Consider the following 18,222-nt stretch of genomic DNA (forward strand, 5'->3'; position numbering starts at 1 on the left):
TATTTTACAAAAAAAAAAGAAAAAAACTACCGCGGGCTATCCCCGCCGTCTCCCTCGCCGCCCGCCTCGCCGCCCGCCCACGCGGTTCTACATGCCGAGGAGGCTGTAGAACCGCGTGTGGTCACCGCCGCCGTCGTCGTCGTCACCCCCGCCTACGCCTCCGCCGTCCCTGCTGCATCCCTCCCCCGGTTTGCGCGGCGGGTTGGACGGTTCGGGGGCGGCGTCGTCGTCGCTATCGAGGACGATGACACCGTCCCCGTCCTCGCGCCCACGTTTGCGGGCGGCGATCTCCTCTAGGGCCCGGCGCTGCCGGACCATCTCCTCGCGCACGTAGTCGTCGCGCGACCACCGCATGGCGTCCTCGTCGGAGAAGCCGCGCCGGGCTATCTCCTCGTACTGCGGGGGAGGCTGGACTCCACCTTGGGCTCGACGAGGGCGCCGGAGCTGCGGGTACGCGCGCTGACAGGCGTGTCCTGGGGCTCCGGCTTGACGGGGCGGAGGTGGAGGCAGGGAGAGCCGCCGGAGCTGCGGGTACGCACGCTGACAGGCGTGTCCTGGGGCTCCGGCTTGACGGGGCGGCGGAGGCAGGAAGAGCCGCCGGACGAGGAGGAGGACGCCCCGGTCTCCATGCGCCTCGGCGTCCAGGAGCTTCCCCGGCGGCGTGAGAAGGACGGGGGAGCGGGATACTCGAGGCGCGGCGTGTTGCCGCCCTCGATGTACTCGAGGACGGCCTCCAACGTGCGGCCAGGCATGCCCCACCACCGGTGCCGGCCATCGGAGTTGAGCCTGCCGGAGGGCACAACGCCGTTGGTGGCCTCGAGCTACTCGGCGTGACGGCGACGGAAGTAGGGCTCCCAGAGCGGGCTGTCGGGGACGTACCGTGGCCCCTCCCTCGCCGCCCGTGGCAGGGACGCGCGGATGCGTGCGATCTCCGCATGCTGCGTCGCCCCGGTGGGTGGTGGTGGCACCGGCACGCCGCCGGCGCTGATCCTCCAAGCCCCGGGCACCCGCATGTCCGGCGGGACCGGGTACTCGGCCTCGAAAAGGAGGCGAGCCTCGTCCTCGTGCAGATGACGGCGCCCGAATCCGTTCGCCGCCGCGCCGTCGCCTGGGAAACGCTCGGCCATGCTTTCAACTGGTGACGGCGAGAGGAGGAAAGGGGGAGAAATGAGTGCGTCGTCGGTGGATGATCGGGGTGAGTCTCTCCGGTGCACTTGCAGTCGACTTTTATAGGCGGAGGCGCCGCGTGGTAGGCTTGGCCGGCGCGTTACGCGTGGCGGCCGAGGGACGCGCCGCCCGTGAGGCATCAATGGAGGCTGACCGGCGCGGCAGCGCGCGGCAGCTTTGGCATTGATTCGCCGCGGGAAACGAGGCGATGAGGAAGACGAAGAGGCGAGAAGAGGGTAGAGTCACTGACGTGGCGGGCCCGCGGCTCTTCGCGCCAAAAACGATTCGCCCGGCGCCCCCGAGCGACCCCCAGCACGCCGGGTTCGGGTTGGGTCCGCCGGCGCCAATTTCGGCCCGAGCTGGCGAAAACTGGGCTCTTAGGGACGCGACTGGGCCGATTTTTTGACGCCGGCGGACGAAAAGACGCCTGGGGGGCCTTCTTGGGGGCGCGGCTGGAGATGCCCTGAGACTTGTCGAAAAACTGAAAAGGAAAATTTGTATCTATTGAGATACTGAGACTTAGCAAAACTGATAATTTATATGTCATTGGAAGCTTCTTTTAAATATGAATCTAACAATATGATTTTTATGGCATATAACCTATATTTTGCTAATCAAATCTAAGGAAAAAATTTAGTACAAAGTACAAAAAAGACCAATAAATTTATGGACGAAGGGAGTAGTAGTTAGTAAATAAATCATGAATAGCTAGTCAATACTTAGGGCCTGTTTGGATCAGTGCCAATGCGTGCCCAGCCAATTCCAGGGCACCCGCTTGGAATGCAACCAATTATTTGGCACGCCCTCAAAAGCCCATCCTCGCCCAGTTCACTTTCACGCCAATCGTTGACGTGTCGCAGGCAGGCGAAAGGTTCACCAATTTTTTGGCGTGCCCATTGGCAGGGCTAACTGGGGCAAAAACCAAACATCCTCTTACATCATGCGTCCACTGTCCACATATATTTTGGTTTACGGTTTCATAGGATATGTTACTTGATCCACAGGGACATTTGATTTCTCTAGCACAATTTTTAAAAATATATCATATGTTTTTATTAGTTTAAAAGGTGGGTGGCATTAATAGACATATTTGCCAGTTTCTCTATAAATAGACAAGCAATAGAAAGGCCCAACGGTGGCCAATTCTTCCTAAACTTTCAATCAGAATGGAGATCATTACGAGCAGCACGATGCTGAAGCCGGTCTACTCCGCGCCGCACCCGCTCCTCGGCGAGAAGGTCCAGCTGACCGTCTTCGACCGCGCCGCCTTGGACGTCTTCGTCCCTGTCGTCGTGGCCTACCCCGCGCCAACGCCTTCCAACGAGGCCATCAAGGAGGGCCTCCTCAGGGCCGTCGCGCCGTACCCACACCTGGCGGGACGCCTCGCCGCCGACCACCGCGGCAGGCGCTTCCTCCACGTCAACAACGAGGGTGTGCTTGTTGTAGAGGCCACTGTCTCGTCCAACCTGGCGGACTTACTCGCCTACGGCGGCATGGCCACCGACGTCCACGGCCAGTACCATACACTACCAGAGGTAAAATTTGAGACATATTTAAATGGCAGATCCTATGCCCATTTCATCATTAACATAGGGCAAAATACAGGACAAAGTCTTAATGCCTACACGAAAAGAAAAAAAACAACTTAAAAAAAGCATATGCATGCATGGTGCATGTGCGACGTTCTCCATACCTGCATGCATGCATGAAGGTTTTGGTAACTCTGCCAGTGGAACGTTTGTGACCACAGGAGAACGTTGGGGAGGCGCTGCTGCAGATCAAGCTGAACCGGTGCAAGTGCGGCGGCCTCGTGGTCGGTGTATCATACCACCACCAAACCGCCGACGGTGTGGCCATGAACAACTTCTTCATCACGTGGGAGACCGCTGTACGCCAAGGCAAGGACTTCGTCGCGCCGACCCCTTTCCTTGACCGCGCCACCACCGCCGTGTCTCGACGCATGCCGGCGCCGGTGTTCGACCACCGGTCCATTGAGTTCAAGAGTGGAGAAAGCAGGGGCTGCACCAGGGAACGCGGCGACATCGTCTCCATGGCGAAGATCAAGGACGTCAGGGTGCATTTGACGGCCGAGTTCCTCGCCGAGCTCAGAGCGCGCGTCGGCGGCCGTTGCAGCATGTTCCAGTGCCTGCTCGCGCACGTGTGGAAGAAGATCACGGCGGCGCGGGGCCTGAAACCGGAGGAGTTCACACAGGTGAAGGTGGCCGTGAACTGCCGGGGCAGGGCCAAGCCTCCCGCGCCCATGGACTTCTTCGGGAACATGGTGCTCTGGGCGTTCCCGAGGCTTCAGGTCCGCGACGTCCTGAACTGGAGCTACGGCGCCGTTGTCGGCGCAATCCGCGATGCCGTGGCACGTATCGACGGCGAGTACATCCAGTCGTTCGTGGACTTCGGCACACTGGCGGACGCGAACGGTGAGGAGCTCGTGGCGACAGCGGCTGCTGGCACTACGCTATGCCCGGACGCAGAAGTGGACACCTGGCTGGGGTTCAGGTACCATCAGCTAGATTTTGGCACCGGGCCGCCATGCGCGTTCCAGCCGCCGGACTTGCCGATTGAGGGGCTTATGGTCTTCGTGCCGTCGTGCACGGCGGGGGGCGGCGTCGACCTCTTCATGGCTGTCGCGGAGGATCATGTCGAGTCATTTGAGAAGATTTGCTACTCCTTGGACGACGATCTTCTCACATCATCAAGGATGTAACGTAATAAGTAAATAAATTACACGTACGATCGTTGGCGTTGGAATAATCGATCCACAACTTCTAGTTATTGTTTGAATGGGAAATGTGGTTTCCGTCGAGTCTTGGCTATGTCATATCTACGTGACAGTCTAGTACTAAGGAGTAGTTTCTGTCCTTATACAAGTCGGTCCTGTAATCTGCTGCTATAAATAAGGGAGCGCCTATCCTTGAGTTGCCTGAAAAATGTGTGTCAGTCCATCTCCTGTGAGCCCTTGGATGTGACATGAACGCCTGATTTTCTACTTCCTCCATGTTCCTTAAACTTAGGCGTGAAAACAGACAAAACTGGTTGCTACCACATTTATTTTCATTTTTTTGCAGAAGCATAAACGAATACAGAAACTCTGAAAATAAATACAGAAACAAATACTACTGAAAACAGACATGAAGCAAATACAGACCGGCCACAAAACCAGAACTAGGTGTTGAACGGAACTTAAAACCCCATTGATTTTCTCCTGACGCCTGGGCCTCCCTTGCCATAATCCGGATTGAAACTTAATGGTTCAGTCATTTGGTTTTTTGGAACAACGAACCAAATAGTGGTACTCTTTTAGGAAATTAAAGAAAGTTGTAGATTTATGTAACTCTAGCCTATAATGTGGTAGTTTTTTGTTATATATTTACTCGGGGCGCATCAGTAGGCGGCGGCACAACGGAGGACTATGAAATGGATTTTTCTCTCAAAAAGGAGGATAATCTGATCTCTGCATCGGGTGATGCCCACGCATATATATTATTTATTATTAAAAATTCACGGGCGAATAACATTGACACTGAAAAAAATAAAACCTGAGCATCCATGCCTCGCAACATCAACTCTATTAGACATGCACTAACCCTATTGAAAAAGGCAAAACAAAAAAAAAATTATACAACTCCTAGGCTAAGCTTTCAAGGTGAAACCACTGCATGTGCGTTGATGATGACGAGTTCAACCCAAGGCCGGTCTTAGATTCTCATCCCCAAGCAAAGCTTCGATCCATCTTTAGGCGTGACACAGACGCGCATTAACATAGCCTGATCGGAGATCTAGCGCTTTCACTCAAGTGTGCATACTCGTCGTTGAAGTTGTCTCTACCATCATCACTTGTTCAACTACCAACACCTCGCTAGCCAGATACCGCAGGGGGGAGAAATCAGAAGACAAAGATATCCCATATCGCCTCGCCTCCGGTCATTGTTGCACCACCTTCTATCCGGCAGCAACATGCAAAACATGACACCTGCCAGAGCCACCATGTAGCACCCGACGACAAGCAGGCATGACTTGATGTCAACGCATGTGACGTCGTGTGTAGCACCCGCCTGTGACAGACATGAATTGATGCATGTGCCACCCGCTGAGTCGCATCGGGCCCGATCTATTGATAGAGGAGGCGTCCAGTACTGTCGCCAGCCTCATAAAGGTCATCACCACCTCAAGACCCAGCCACTGCGTCATCGACATGACCACATAGGTCGTCACAGTTGAAGAAGCCTGGCCGACGCCCCCATCACCCAACTCTTGCGGTGTCATGAGACGATGCCGCAATGAGCAATAATGCGGCCAGAACACTAGGTAGGGTGCGAACTATAATAAGTTTAATTAAGAGGTAAATACACCCGGAGTCATAAAACTTGCACGCGACGGTCAGTTTGGTGCATAAACTTACAAAATACGTTTTTCCGGTCATCTAACTTGTCTTCATGTTTATATGCGGTGCTTTCTAGAGTATCCGTCCGTGCACGGGCCGTGCACGCATGGCCACTGTCAGCGCACACTTTTTTGGAAAGCCCCCTTGCATTTATTATCGGTGAAAATCCTCAAATAATAAAATGAAAAATGCAGGTGTGGTGCCTAGGATTTGAACCCACTACCTGCTGGGTTTCGCTACATATAGATTTAATGAGCACAATTTTCTTTGTATAAGATGGAGCATGCGAATTAAGTAGAAGTCAAAACCGGAAAAATGTGTGAAAAAAGGGGAAGCACCAGTTCAAACCAATGATCGCATAAGCTCGCCATGTGTGCGAGCGCGAACCATCAGGCCACAATTATATAGACTTAAAGAGATAAACACAATTTATCTTATGTATTCTTCTTTCTTCTTTTTGTATGTAAGAAAATAACTTATACTCTAAGTAAACTTTTCGTACAAATCAACTAGATTTTTTGTTTGAAGTCAAATAATTTTAAATTTCAAAAAATAGATAAAAGGAAATATAGTGCAGAAAGAATGTACATACATTTTTCAGACAAATCAACTAAATTTTGCTCAAATTTGAATAATCTACATAAAAGGAAAAATAGTTCATAATAAATGTACATAAATATCTTTCGAACAAATCAATGGATTTTTTTAATTCAAATATTTCTAAAATTGAAATGTCGACAAATAAAATATATGTCTGAATAAATCTACATACAATTTTGAAACAAATCAATGAAATTTTTGTTTGAATTCAAATAATTTCAAATTTCAAAATCTAGATAAAAGGAAATATAGTGCACAATGAATGAATGTATTTTTGTTGACAAATAAACAAAAAGTTTCTTTTAATTCAAATAATTTCCAATTTGAAAATCTAGATAAAAGAAAATATAGGAATAATGAATGTACATAAATTTTTCAAACAAATCTACTATTTTTTGTTGAATTCAAATAATTTTAATCTAAATAGTCTAGATAAAAGAAAACCTACTGCACAATGAATGTACGTAATTTTCTTTCGGAAAAATCAGCGATTTTTTTTGAATGCAAATAATTTTAAATTTTAAAATCAATAAAATAAAATATAGTTCAGAGTGTGTACTTTTATTCGAAAGAATATATACGTTAGTAGTCTGTATTTATCAGAAGCAGATCAGGTGGGGTGGTTAGGAGGCGTGCACTAATGTGACATAGCGCCTGTTCGATCCCACACCAACCTGTTTTTGGCAGCCCAATTTATTTAAACCATACACTGACTTGTATGAACTTAAAAACATCCAAGGGTGTTTCTGCAAAAAAATAATGTGCACTGCATTTCAGCCGCTCTCAGCCACCGACAATGGGCCCTGTCCACGCTAACATGCCACGCATGCAGCGAATACACCGGCATGTAGAAAATGTGATCTTATTTACACGTCCACGCAAGTTTGATGACCAGAAATACGTATTTTGCAAGTTTGTGCACCAAACTAATCGCCGCACGCAAGTCTAAGACTCCAGGTGTCTTAAGGGGCGTAAGTTGATGGCGGCAAAAAAAAGTGCACGCGGGAGGGAAAAGCCAAGAGGGGCTGATCGGTGATGATGGCTATCTCGTACTCCCTCCGTCCGGAAATACTTGTCGGAGGAATGGATGCATCTAGACACATTTTAGTTATAGATACATTTATTTTTATACATTTTTGTGACAAGTATTTTCGGACGGAGGGAGTAACTGTTTCCGATCACCTACGCGGTAGGTCATTGATTCATTGTCGCCGTCTATATGCCTAACCGAATGCTGATCAATTGGCCTCCTTAATTAACTCGTACAATTGCGTACTGGCGGTTCCACGAAAAAAAGAAAAAATGAAAAAGAGAAGAGCGACACCAACACTGCAGGTCACGACACTATCAGGTTAGGTTAACACTGTGCAGCTAACACTGTGCAAAAAAGGTGTGATTTGACAGTTTAATTATGTATTTCCTGGTTCCAGGGTTGTCTAGTCTATCTTAGAGCATCTCCAGCCGAGCGCCTCGAACCCGCATTATATGTCCGGGCGGGTCGCCCGATCATTGACCGGTCATGATTTTTCGATTCAGATGGGCTCCTTAAACGGGTCTCAGACGCCCGGGCTGACCGGCATCCCTCATATCCAGCCTAAATATAGGGCGGATATGGAGGTGTCAGGGCACGCTCGCCATGTCGGAGCCGACGGCCCGACCGCACCAAAAATTGCACCAAATCCACCAAACCCTTTCCCCTCCTCCCGCTGTCCTCCAACCTTTCCTGCGCTCGGACCCTTGCCGTCCTCCACACTTGCTCTCAATCCTCACTACCTGTCCCGATCAACCGTTGGAGATGTCGTCCAGCTCGACCCACACCGTCACGACGGAGATGCAGTCCGCCTTGTTTGTCGGCGGGGTCCCTTCGTCGGCTGCGACTTGCAAGGCAGAGAACGTCGCTCGGAAGTTGCGGCGGCGCTGACAGTGAGAGAGGGAGGCGGCGGTGTCACGGGGAGGTTCGAACATGGCGGAGCAGCTGTTTCCTCCGCCGCGCCTGGATCCCCGCACCCCTCCATCCCAGCTCTGACGTGGATTACACCGTCCGACCCCGTTGGGACAGAGGAGGATTCAACGGCTGGCTGAGCCATTCCGGAGAGCTTTCCGCCCACACAAATGCCGGCGGTCGACGTATGTGACTCACCGCAGCTCGTTCGGCGAGGATGAGCACGGGCATCTGTAGGATCGAAAGTATGTCTAGAGGGGGGTGATTAGACTACTTGACCAAATAAAAACTTAACCTTTTCCCAATTTTAGTTCTTAGCAGATTTTAGCTATTGTAGGACAAGTCAAGCAATCATCACACAATTCAAGCAAGCATGCAAAGAGTATATTGGCAGCGGAAAGTAAAGCATGCAACTTGCAAGAATGTAAAGGGAAGGGTTTGGAGAATTCAAACGCAATTGGAGACACGGATATTTTTCCCGTGGTTCGGATAGGTGGTGGTATCCTACATCCACGTTGATGGAGACTTCAACCCACGAAGGGTAACGGTCGTGCGAGTCCACGGAGGGTTCCACCCACGAAGGGTAATGGTTGCACGAGTCCACGGAGGGCTCCACCCATGAAAGGTCCACGAAGAAGCAACCACCCACGAAGGGTCCACGAAGAAGCAACCTTGTCTATCCCATCATGGCCATCGCCCACGAAGGACTTGCCTCACTAGCGGTAGATCTTCACGAAGTAGGCGATCTCCTTGCCCTTACAAACTCCTTGGTTCAACTCCACTATCTTGTCGGAGGCTCCCAAGTGACACCTAGCCAATCTAGGAGACACCACTCTCCAAGAAGTAACAATGGTGTGTTGATGATGGACTCCTTGCTCTTGTGCTTCAAATGATAGTCTCCCCAACACTCAACTCTCTCTCATAGGATTTGGATTTTGTGGAAAGAAGATTTGAGTGGAAAGCAACTTGGGAAGGCTAGAGATCAAGATTCATATGGTAGGAATGGAATATCTTGGTCTCAACACATGAGTAGGTGGTTCTCTCTCAGAACATATGAGTTGGAATTGTGTATGTGTTCTGATGGCTCTCTCCACGAATGAAGAGGAGGTGGAGGGGTATATATAGCCTCCACACAAAATCCAACCGTTACACACAGTTTTCCAATCTCGGTGGGACCGAATCAACAACCTCGGTCGGACCGAAAAGGTAAACCTAGTGACCGTTAGAGATTTTCAGTGAGACCGATTACACAAACTCGGTGAGACCGAGTTTGGTAATAAGCTAACCAGAGAGTTGGTCAGGCAAACTCGGTGGGACCGATTTGCTCTTTCGGTGAGACCGAAAAGTTACAAAAGGGAGACAGAGAGTTTACATTGCAATCTCGGTGGGACCGATTCGCTCTTTCGGTGAGACCAAAAAGTTACGAAAGGGAAACAGAGAGTTTGCAATCCCATCTCGGTGAGACCGAGATCCCTATCGGTAGAACCGAATTGCTAGGGTTTGGCAGTGGCTTATGACAAGTGAAACTCGGTGGCGCTGGATAGAAAGAATCGGTAGGACCAAGTTTGGCTTAGAGTTTAGGTCATATGTGGGTATGAGAAAGTAGTTGAGGGTTTTGGAGCATATCACTAAGCACATGAAGCAAACGGCTCATTAAGCAACACCTCATCCCTCCTTGATGGTATTGGCTTTTCCTAAAGACTCAATGTGATCTTGAATCACTAAAATATAAAATGAAGAGTCTTGAGCTTTTGAGCTTGAGCCAATCCTTTGTCCTTAGCATTTTGAGGGTTCCACTTTCATATCCATGCCATGCCAATCATTGAGATTTCCTGAAATAGTCATCTTGGAATAGCATTAGCTCAATGAGCTATATGTTGTTATGAATTACCAAAACCACCTAGGGATAGTTGCACTTTCAATCTCCCCCTTTTTGGTAATTGATGACAACATATAGATCAAAGCTTCGACAAATGATAATAAGCATGAAATATATCGTCGCTTTGAGAAGTATGTGACAAGTAAGAGCTCCCCTAATTTTGTGCATATTTAAAATTTGCTTTGGACTGCAAATGCACAAGGAGTTAGAGTCATGGGTTACTCTTCCATGTCACATACATCTTGGTGGAGCGCTTAAAATGATAAGAATGAAATACATGCACTCATCACCAAGAATAGTGAATGATCACATAAGATAGATAAGATGATAATATTAAGCAAACATTAAGTGAAGCTTATGATCAGACACATGATCATCAATGTCTCACGAGCAATGACATAGTATCTGACACAAAAGCAAACACCAAATAAAACAAGAGAGAATAAAAGCAACACTCTCTCTCGAAGCCTATGATCTATACATTTTCTCCCCCTTTGGCAACAAGTTACCAAAAAGTTCCTAGAAAATGCATAGTGTTAAGTCGACACTCAGGCTTGATCTTCAGGTGGTGGTGGAGTCCGGAGCACTCCAAGGACGAAGCCTTCTGTAGATGTGGTCGGAGTCGAGGCTGAAGTGGACGCTAGAGCTGGTGGAACTGAGGCTGTAGCTGGTGCAGACGTGGTGGCTCTGGGGTCAGCAACTGGCACTGCAAACGACCTCGGACCTCGTGGCACTCTGGCAAAGGCATCAGTTGTAGTCTTGCCTCTCCTCTCCTGCATGTCATCCTGGAGCTGCTCCACTGCAGTCTGAATCTCTGTCACTTTGACATCCAAGTCATAGAACTTTTGTTTCATGATCCTCTCTAAGCTTGCCTGGTTCTGAGTTAGGGTGGCTAGTCCTTACTCAATCCGCAGGGTGGATGCAATCAAGTAACCAAGCTACTCTTGTTTGGTTTTCAGGAAATATTCACATGCCTCCTCTTGAGTAGGCATCTTGGCAGCTTTCTCCTTCCTCGCCTTCTCCTTCTTGGCTTGTGCTTGGGCAGATGATGGCTCATTCTCAGTCATGACCACTTGATTATCTTCAAAGTCTGGACGGATGGGCAGGTGTTCCTTGTCCAATAAGTATATGCCCGTGCCCATTTTAGAGTTGATGAGCTCCTGAATCTGTGGGGCATATCCACAGCTCCTCTTCTGGTCTGCTGCTGTCCTCTTGATTGTTTCAATCATAAGGCTCATGACTTTGAATTTCTGTGGCATGTCAAAGATATGAAGCAAGTTGATTGCGTGGCCCCTGATCATCTTGTGATCTCCAGACTTGGGCAATAGGGTGTGCCTAAGAATCCAGTTGATGGTTGGCAGCCCTGACAGAAGATAGTGTACTGAGCCAAACTTGAACGTATCAAGTGCTTCATTTGGAATCTCCTTGTACATGTTTGACATTGAGTTGTGGTCCATCTTCTTCTTGGCATAAATGTCCAAGTCATCGTCATGCTCTTCTGGGGCATTAATCAGCTGAGCTCATTCAGCAACTGTAGACTGGTACCTCGTACCCTCTGACATCCATACAATCCTGCCATCTGGATAGAAATGGGCTGTGGAGTAGAACTGCATGATGAGTTCCTCGTTCCACTTTGTGAGTTTCTGCCCAACAAAGTCCTCTACTCCACATGCCTTGAAGCTGTCCTGCACTCCAGGGTAGTACTCTTCGTTGTTCTTGATGTATTGCCAATCAACCCATCTCATATCACAGACAATTGGCTTCTTGTCTAGCAGCACTATCTCATAAAAGTCTTGTTGCTCCTTGGTGTGAAACCTGTAGTCAACTGCAGTCCTTCTCCTTGAAGCATACGGGTCTGCTTCCCTCCACTTCCGGAGCCCTGAATCTCTCCTGAGTTTCATATCCTCAGCCACAGGATGAGCATCGTTGTGGTCTGGGATCTTGGGCTTGAGCTTTCTAAGAACATTCTCTTCTTCTTCTTCTGCAGCTTCAGGCACTGGGGCCTTGTTCGTCTCAGTAGCTGGGATGCTTCTTGTGTTCCTCTTTGGCTTTGGCTTTGGAGCTGGCTTGGCCTTGGAAGCAGCTGCCCCTGTTCTTATGGCATCACCCATCAGCTTGGGTGCCTTAGGTGCTGGTGCAACTACCTCTTCTTCTTCCTCCTCATCTTCCATGATGGAAGCCTTGCCAAGCACTCTGGCTACAGTTTTCTTCACCCTTTCTTTCCTCTTCTTGCCTTCAGCAGCAACTGGCTCAATGGGAGTGGGCTTCTCAGTTGAAGCTCTTGCCTTTGACATAGGCTGCCTGCCTGCTGGCCTTTTGATCTTCATCCCTGGTTTTATGCCCTGTGCTGGCTCAACTCTCTTGGAAGTTGCTTCCTCTTCTGCCACATAATCCTTATCTTCTGAGTCTGGGGTTCTCTTCTTTCTCTGTCTTGTGGCAGCTTTAGGCAGATTGCTAGGGGTGCTCCTGCTGCCATCATCTGAGGAACTTGAGGGACTAGTGCCCTCACCCATCTGCACTTGCTGCTTTGACAAGTTCTGGCTATCACTTTGGTCTGACATGATGCAAACTCTGACTGTTGACCCTGTGAATAGGTTATAGATGAGATAGAGTGGATAAGCATCACAAAATGCAGAGATTTTTGCAAAAGAATAATTCAAAAACTTAGTTTTAGTTTCCCACTGAAAGCATCTCGGATCTACCGATTTCTAAACTCGGTGATACCGAAGCAGTTTTGGCACCTAAACTAGTGAACTCGGTCAGACCGAGTCATAGTTCGGTGGCACCGAGACTGCTAGGGTTTCACAGAGTTCCAAAATCGGTCAACCGATAAGTAATTCTCGGTCAGACCGAGTCTCACTTATGCAATGGCATAAGCCAAATCGGTGGGACCGAGTTTTTCAACTCGGTGGGTCCGAGATGGTTTCGGCGGAAACCTAACCCTAAAATTTTTGAATTAAATCTAATCTACGAGTTCATTGACTGGATAGAAGTTTAACAAACGTGGCAAGAATCATGATGATCACAATGTGCTAAGAATCGGATTGGGGAATAGCACAAAGATCGAGTCCATACCCTAGTTCGGCGGAGACTCGCTACGGCGGCAACGGCGGGGTTGAATTTCCGTTGACGGCGACGGAGACCAGCGACTGGAGGCGGCTGGCGGCGAGGAGACGATCCGGAGACCAAGTTGGCAGAGCAGGCTATCGCGCGGGCGAAGGGATTCAGAGAAATTTCCAAATTTTTGCCCGTGACTATATATAGCCCGACCCTGTCGGTGTGACCGAGTGGAACAACTCGGTGGCACCAAGATGCAAAACTGTATACAGTTGTTGTAACTCGATGTGACCGAATGGTTCAAATCGGTTACACCAAGATCGAAAACCTAGATCAACTTAATGATCTCGGTAGGACCGAAAGTAGGGTATCGGTCAGACCGAGAATCATAAAGAGGTTTTGGAAGTTTAAGTCTATGACGAATCGGGGACTTCGAGCGCTCCTCACACAGAGTGGTTCGAATTTGACTTGATCAAATTTTGTGATGTAGCATGAATAGAGTTTGAGACGAGAAAAGCATATATAGCTAGAGGAGGTTCTTAGGCATTCTTGTCCATCCACTTGGCAAAAGGAAATAAAACCAAAAAATCAAAACAACAAGTGGATGTCCTCGAATGAGTAAAATATGCAACCAGCATGCTCACACAATAAGATGGCAAATGAAATATGTGACAAGGCATGCACAACCAATTCTAGCATCTATCAAGCAATTTGCGATGACAAGGTCATCTATATATGAGTATATTGACTTAGGAGTCAAGTGAGAACACTTGATCATAGGTCATACTCATCGTTTAAGCTCAAGTGGGGTTACCACTTTTACATAAAGCATTGTTGTGTTCACATCTTTAGAGTTGCTTTAGCTCAATTCTTAGAGTAAATATCCCCCTAGATGTGATATCCCCCCTTAGAGGGATGAACTAACCTCGGGTTTTGTCGATGATGACTTCATGTAGATGTTGAAGATGTGGATGCTCAATGTTGATGTAGATCACTTGGAGCTATCCATTTGAGTGAATTGCACTTTCAATACCTACATGGGTTAGTCCCACAAGGAACAAACAAGGATATCCATAGACATAGAGTGATGCACACACAAGATGATGTCCATGAAAACTTTTAGGTTACCTTGTCCCTTGTCTTACCAACAAGAGGGTTTGTGACTCCTTGAACTAGTGCAAGATGTGGAAGTTGATTGCACTTGTTCTTGCCAAAATGATAAGAGTGAAGTATGTTGGCGGAGTCACCCTCAAGAACTCTCTAGTTCTTCTTCTTTTGGATCCACACCATCTTGATGGGAATCCTTGGAGTTGTAGTCGTACTTGATGAAGTGGAACTTGAAGTAGTCTTAGGAATCCACTTGACTAAGGTCTTAGGAGCTTCTTCAAATGCATCAATTTCCTCTTGAAGCTTGTCCTTGCCTTTTTGCTTGTAGTCTTGTGGTGGAAGATCATCTTGAGCTTGTGTCCCCTTGAAAGAAGTATCATACTTCTCTTGTTGAGGAACAAACTTTGTCTTGGGGTATTGATCTTCTTCCCACTCAACTCCATTGGCATTGAACTTTCGTTCAAAACCAACACCTTGATTCTTCCGGTGCATTCCTTGCTTGCGCACAATTTCCTCGAATTTCTTACTCCCGGCAAGGCTTTTGTACACTCCTTTCTCTATAATTCCCTTCAATAAGCTATTTTCTTGCTCAGGTGTAACTTGGCTAAGAGAATCATTAGTGGAATCAAGAGAACTACTAGAAGCAACAATATTGGATTTAGCATGATCATTGTTACTGCTAGAGGAAGAATCTTTCTTGTTCTTGTTACTAGACTTGACTTGAGGCATGTAAGTGGATAAGAGTAAACGCTTGGCAATGTAAGAAGAACTTTTCTTGCGGAGATCATCATTGATTGCTTTTAAGAACTCATGCTCTTGCTCAAGATTGAGCTTTTCAAAGCGTAATTTCTCATGAGCTCTTAAAAGTTCTCGATGATCTTCGAAGATAGTTTCATGAGCTAACTTAAGAGTGTTTAGTTCTTTAGTTAGAGCCTCAATCTTCTCCTTATCATTTTCATTCGTTTTATCTTGATTAGCATGATTAATTGACGTTTCATCATAGTATTCATCACTAGAGTTGTCAACAAGCAAATCATCACCTAACAAGTCATCTTCATCACTATTGAAATCAACATACTCGGGGTGTGTTACCTTAGGACCTTTGGCCATGAAGCATCTTCCAATTCCTTCATTTGGTGAGTCAAATATGTCGTAGGAGTTGGTTGACACAAGTGCTAGACCGGCAACACCTTCATCTTGAGTATCTTCGGAGTCGGAGTGATAACTTCTCTCGGAGTGGCTGTCGGAGTCGGAGCCGGATACCCATTCACCAACATGAGCTTGATGTCTTCGTTTTGTGTAGCTCCTTGATGATTTTTCGTTCCTTTCCGAATCCTTGCTTCTCCGTGAGTATCTTCGTTCATAACGATCATCTCTACTCCTTCTCTCTCTTGGTGGTGATTCTTTGCTTCTTCTTTTTAGAGAATCTTCTCTTCTCTTGTAGGGAGCCGTACACTCATTGGAATAGTGTCCGAGTCTTCCACAACTGTAGCAGTTTTGCTCTCGACTAGAAGATCTTTTGTCATTGTAGGACCTTGACTTGAAGCTTCTATCTTTGCTTCTACTCTTGTAGAACTTGTTGAAGTTCTTCACCATTAAGCTCAATTCTTCATTGAAGTTTTGTTTCTCACTTGATGATGTAGGGGCTTCACATGAGGCTTTGTAGGCACCACTTGATTTGTTGTGAAGTTCCTCTTTATCCTTAAGTGACATCTCATGAGCAACAATTCTTCCAATCACCTCCGTTGGCTTGAGATCTTTGTAATTGGGCATCATTTGGATCAATGTGCACACGGTATCATATTTTCCATCCAAGGCTCTTAGAATCTTCTTGATGATGAATCTATCGGTCATCTCTTCACTTCCTAAGCCGGCAATCTCATTTGTGATGAGAGCAAGCCTAGAGTACATTTCAGCGACACCTTCACCATCCTTCATTTTGAACTTGTCAAGTTGACTTTGAAGCACATCCAACTTGGATTCCTTGACGGAGTCGGTACCTTCGTGCATATCAATCAAAGTGTCCCAAATTTCCTTTGCATTCTCAAGACGGCTGATTTTGTTGAATTCTTCGGGGCACAATCCGTTGAAGAGAATATCACAAGCTTGAGCATTGTATTGCAACATCTTCAACTCATCCATGGTAGCTTCACGGTTTGGTTGTTTCCCAACCAACACACATAATAGCCCAAACGGCGGGGTTATGTCCAAGAATATGCATTTTCATTTTATGCTTCCAACTAGCAAAATTAGTACCATCAAAGTAAGGACCTCTACGGTGATAATTTCCCTCGCTAGACGCCATACTCTCCTAGGTTGTGAAACCAAGGCTATGACCACCAAAAACTATGGAGATCAAAGCAAATGGAGACCAAAGCTCTGATACCACTTGTAGGATCGAAAGTATGTCTAGAGGGGGGTGATTAGACTACTTGACCAAATAAAAACTTAACCTTTTCCCAATTTTAGTTCTTGGCAGATTTTAGCTATTGTAGGACAAGTCAAGTAATCATCACATAATTCAAGCAAGCATGTAAAGTGTATATTGGCAGCGGAAAGTAAAGCATGCAACTTGCAAGAATATAAAGGGAAGGGTTTGGAAAATTCAAACGCAATTGGAGACTCGGATGTTTTTCCCGTGGTTCGGATAGGTGGTGCTATCCTACATCCACGTTGATGGAGACTTCAACCCACGAAGGGTAACAGTCGCGCGAGTCCACGGAGGGCTCCACCCATGAAGGGTAATGGTTGCGCGAGTCCATGGAGGGCTCCACCCACGAAGGGTCCACGAAGAAGCAACCACCCACGAAGGGTCCACGAAGAAGCAACCTTGTCTATCCCACCATGGCCATCGCCCACGAAGGACTTGCCTCACTAGCGGTAGATCTTCACGAAGTAGGCGATCTCCTTGCCCTTACAAACTCCTTGGTTTAACTCCACAATCTTGTCGGAGGCTCCCAAGTGACACCTAGCCAATCTAGGAGACACCACTCTCCAAGAAGTAGCAAATGGTGTGTTGATGATGAACTCCTTGCTCTTGTGCTTCAAATGATAGTCTCCCAACACTCAACTCTCTCTCATAGGATTTGGATTTTGTGGAAAGAAGATTTGAGTGGAAAGCAACTTGGGAAGGCTAGAGATCAAGATTCATATGGTAGGAATGGAATATCTTGGTCTCAACACATGAGTAGGTGGTTCTCTCTCAGAACATATGAGTTGGAATTGTGTATGTGTTCTGATGGCTCTCTCCACGAATGAAGAGGAGGTGGAGGGGTATATATAGCCTCCACACAAAATCCAACCGTTACACACGGTTTTCCAATCTCGGTGGAACCGAATCAACAACCTCGGTCGGACCAAAAAGGTAAACCTAGTGACCGTTAGAGATTTTCGGTGGGACTGACATGCAACTCGGTAGGACCGATATGGTTAGAGTTTGGGCATAACGTAATCTCGGTGAGACCGATTACACAAACTCGGTGAGACCGAGTTTGGTAATAAGCTAACCAGAGAGTTGGTCAGGCAAACTCGGTGGGACCGATTTGCTCTTTCGGTGAGACCGAAAAGTTACAAGGGAGACAGAGAGTTTACATTGCAATCTCGGTGGGACCGATTCGCTCTTTCGGTGAGACCGAAAAGTTACGAAAGGGAAACAGAGAGTTTGCAATCCCATCTCGGTGAGACCGAGATCCCTATCAGTAGAACCGAATTGCTAGGGTTTGGCAGTGGCCTATGACAAGTGAAACTCGGTGGCGCTGGATAGAAAGAATCGGTAGGACCGAGTTTGGCTTAGGGTTTAGGTCATATGTGGATATGGGAAAGTAGTTGAGGGTTTTGGAGCATATCACTAAGCACATGAAGCAAAAGGCTCATTAAGAAACACCTCATCCCTCCTTGATAGTATTGGCTTTTCCTAAAGACTCAATGTGATCTTGGATCACTAAAATATAAAATGAAGAGTCTTGAGCTTTTGAGCTTGAGCCAATCCTTTGTCCTTAGCATTTTGAGGGTTCCACTTTCACATCCATGCCATTCCAATCATTGAGCTTTCCTGAAATAGTCATCTTGGAATAG

The 18,222-nt window shown here is 47.4% G+C and overlaps 1 pseudogene; it reads left to right on the forward strand.

Annotated features, from left to right (window-relative positions):
• Nucleotides 1-2,333: 2,333 nt before the first annotated feature.
• Nucleotides 2,334-3,886, forward strand: LOC123146998 (tryptamine benzoyltransferase 1-like; annotated as a pseudogene).
• Nucleotides 3,887-18,222: the final 14,336 nt, after the last annotated feature.

The sequence above is a fragment of the Triticum aestivum genome, chromosome 7A, assembly GCF_018294505.1.
Source record: "Triticum aestivum cultivar Chinese Spring chromosome 7A, IWGSC CS RefSeq v2.1, whole genome shotgun sequence".
Lineage (NCBI taxonomy): Eukaryota > Viridiplantae > Streptophyta > Magnoliopsida > Poales > Poaceae > Triticum > Triticum aestivum.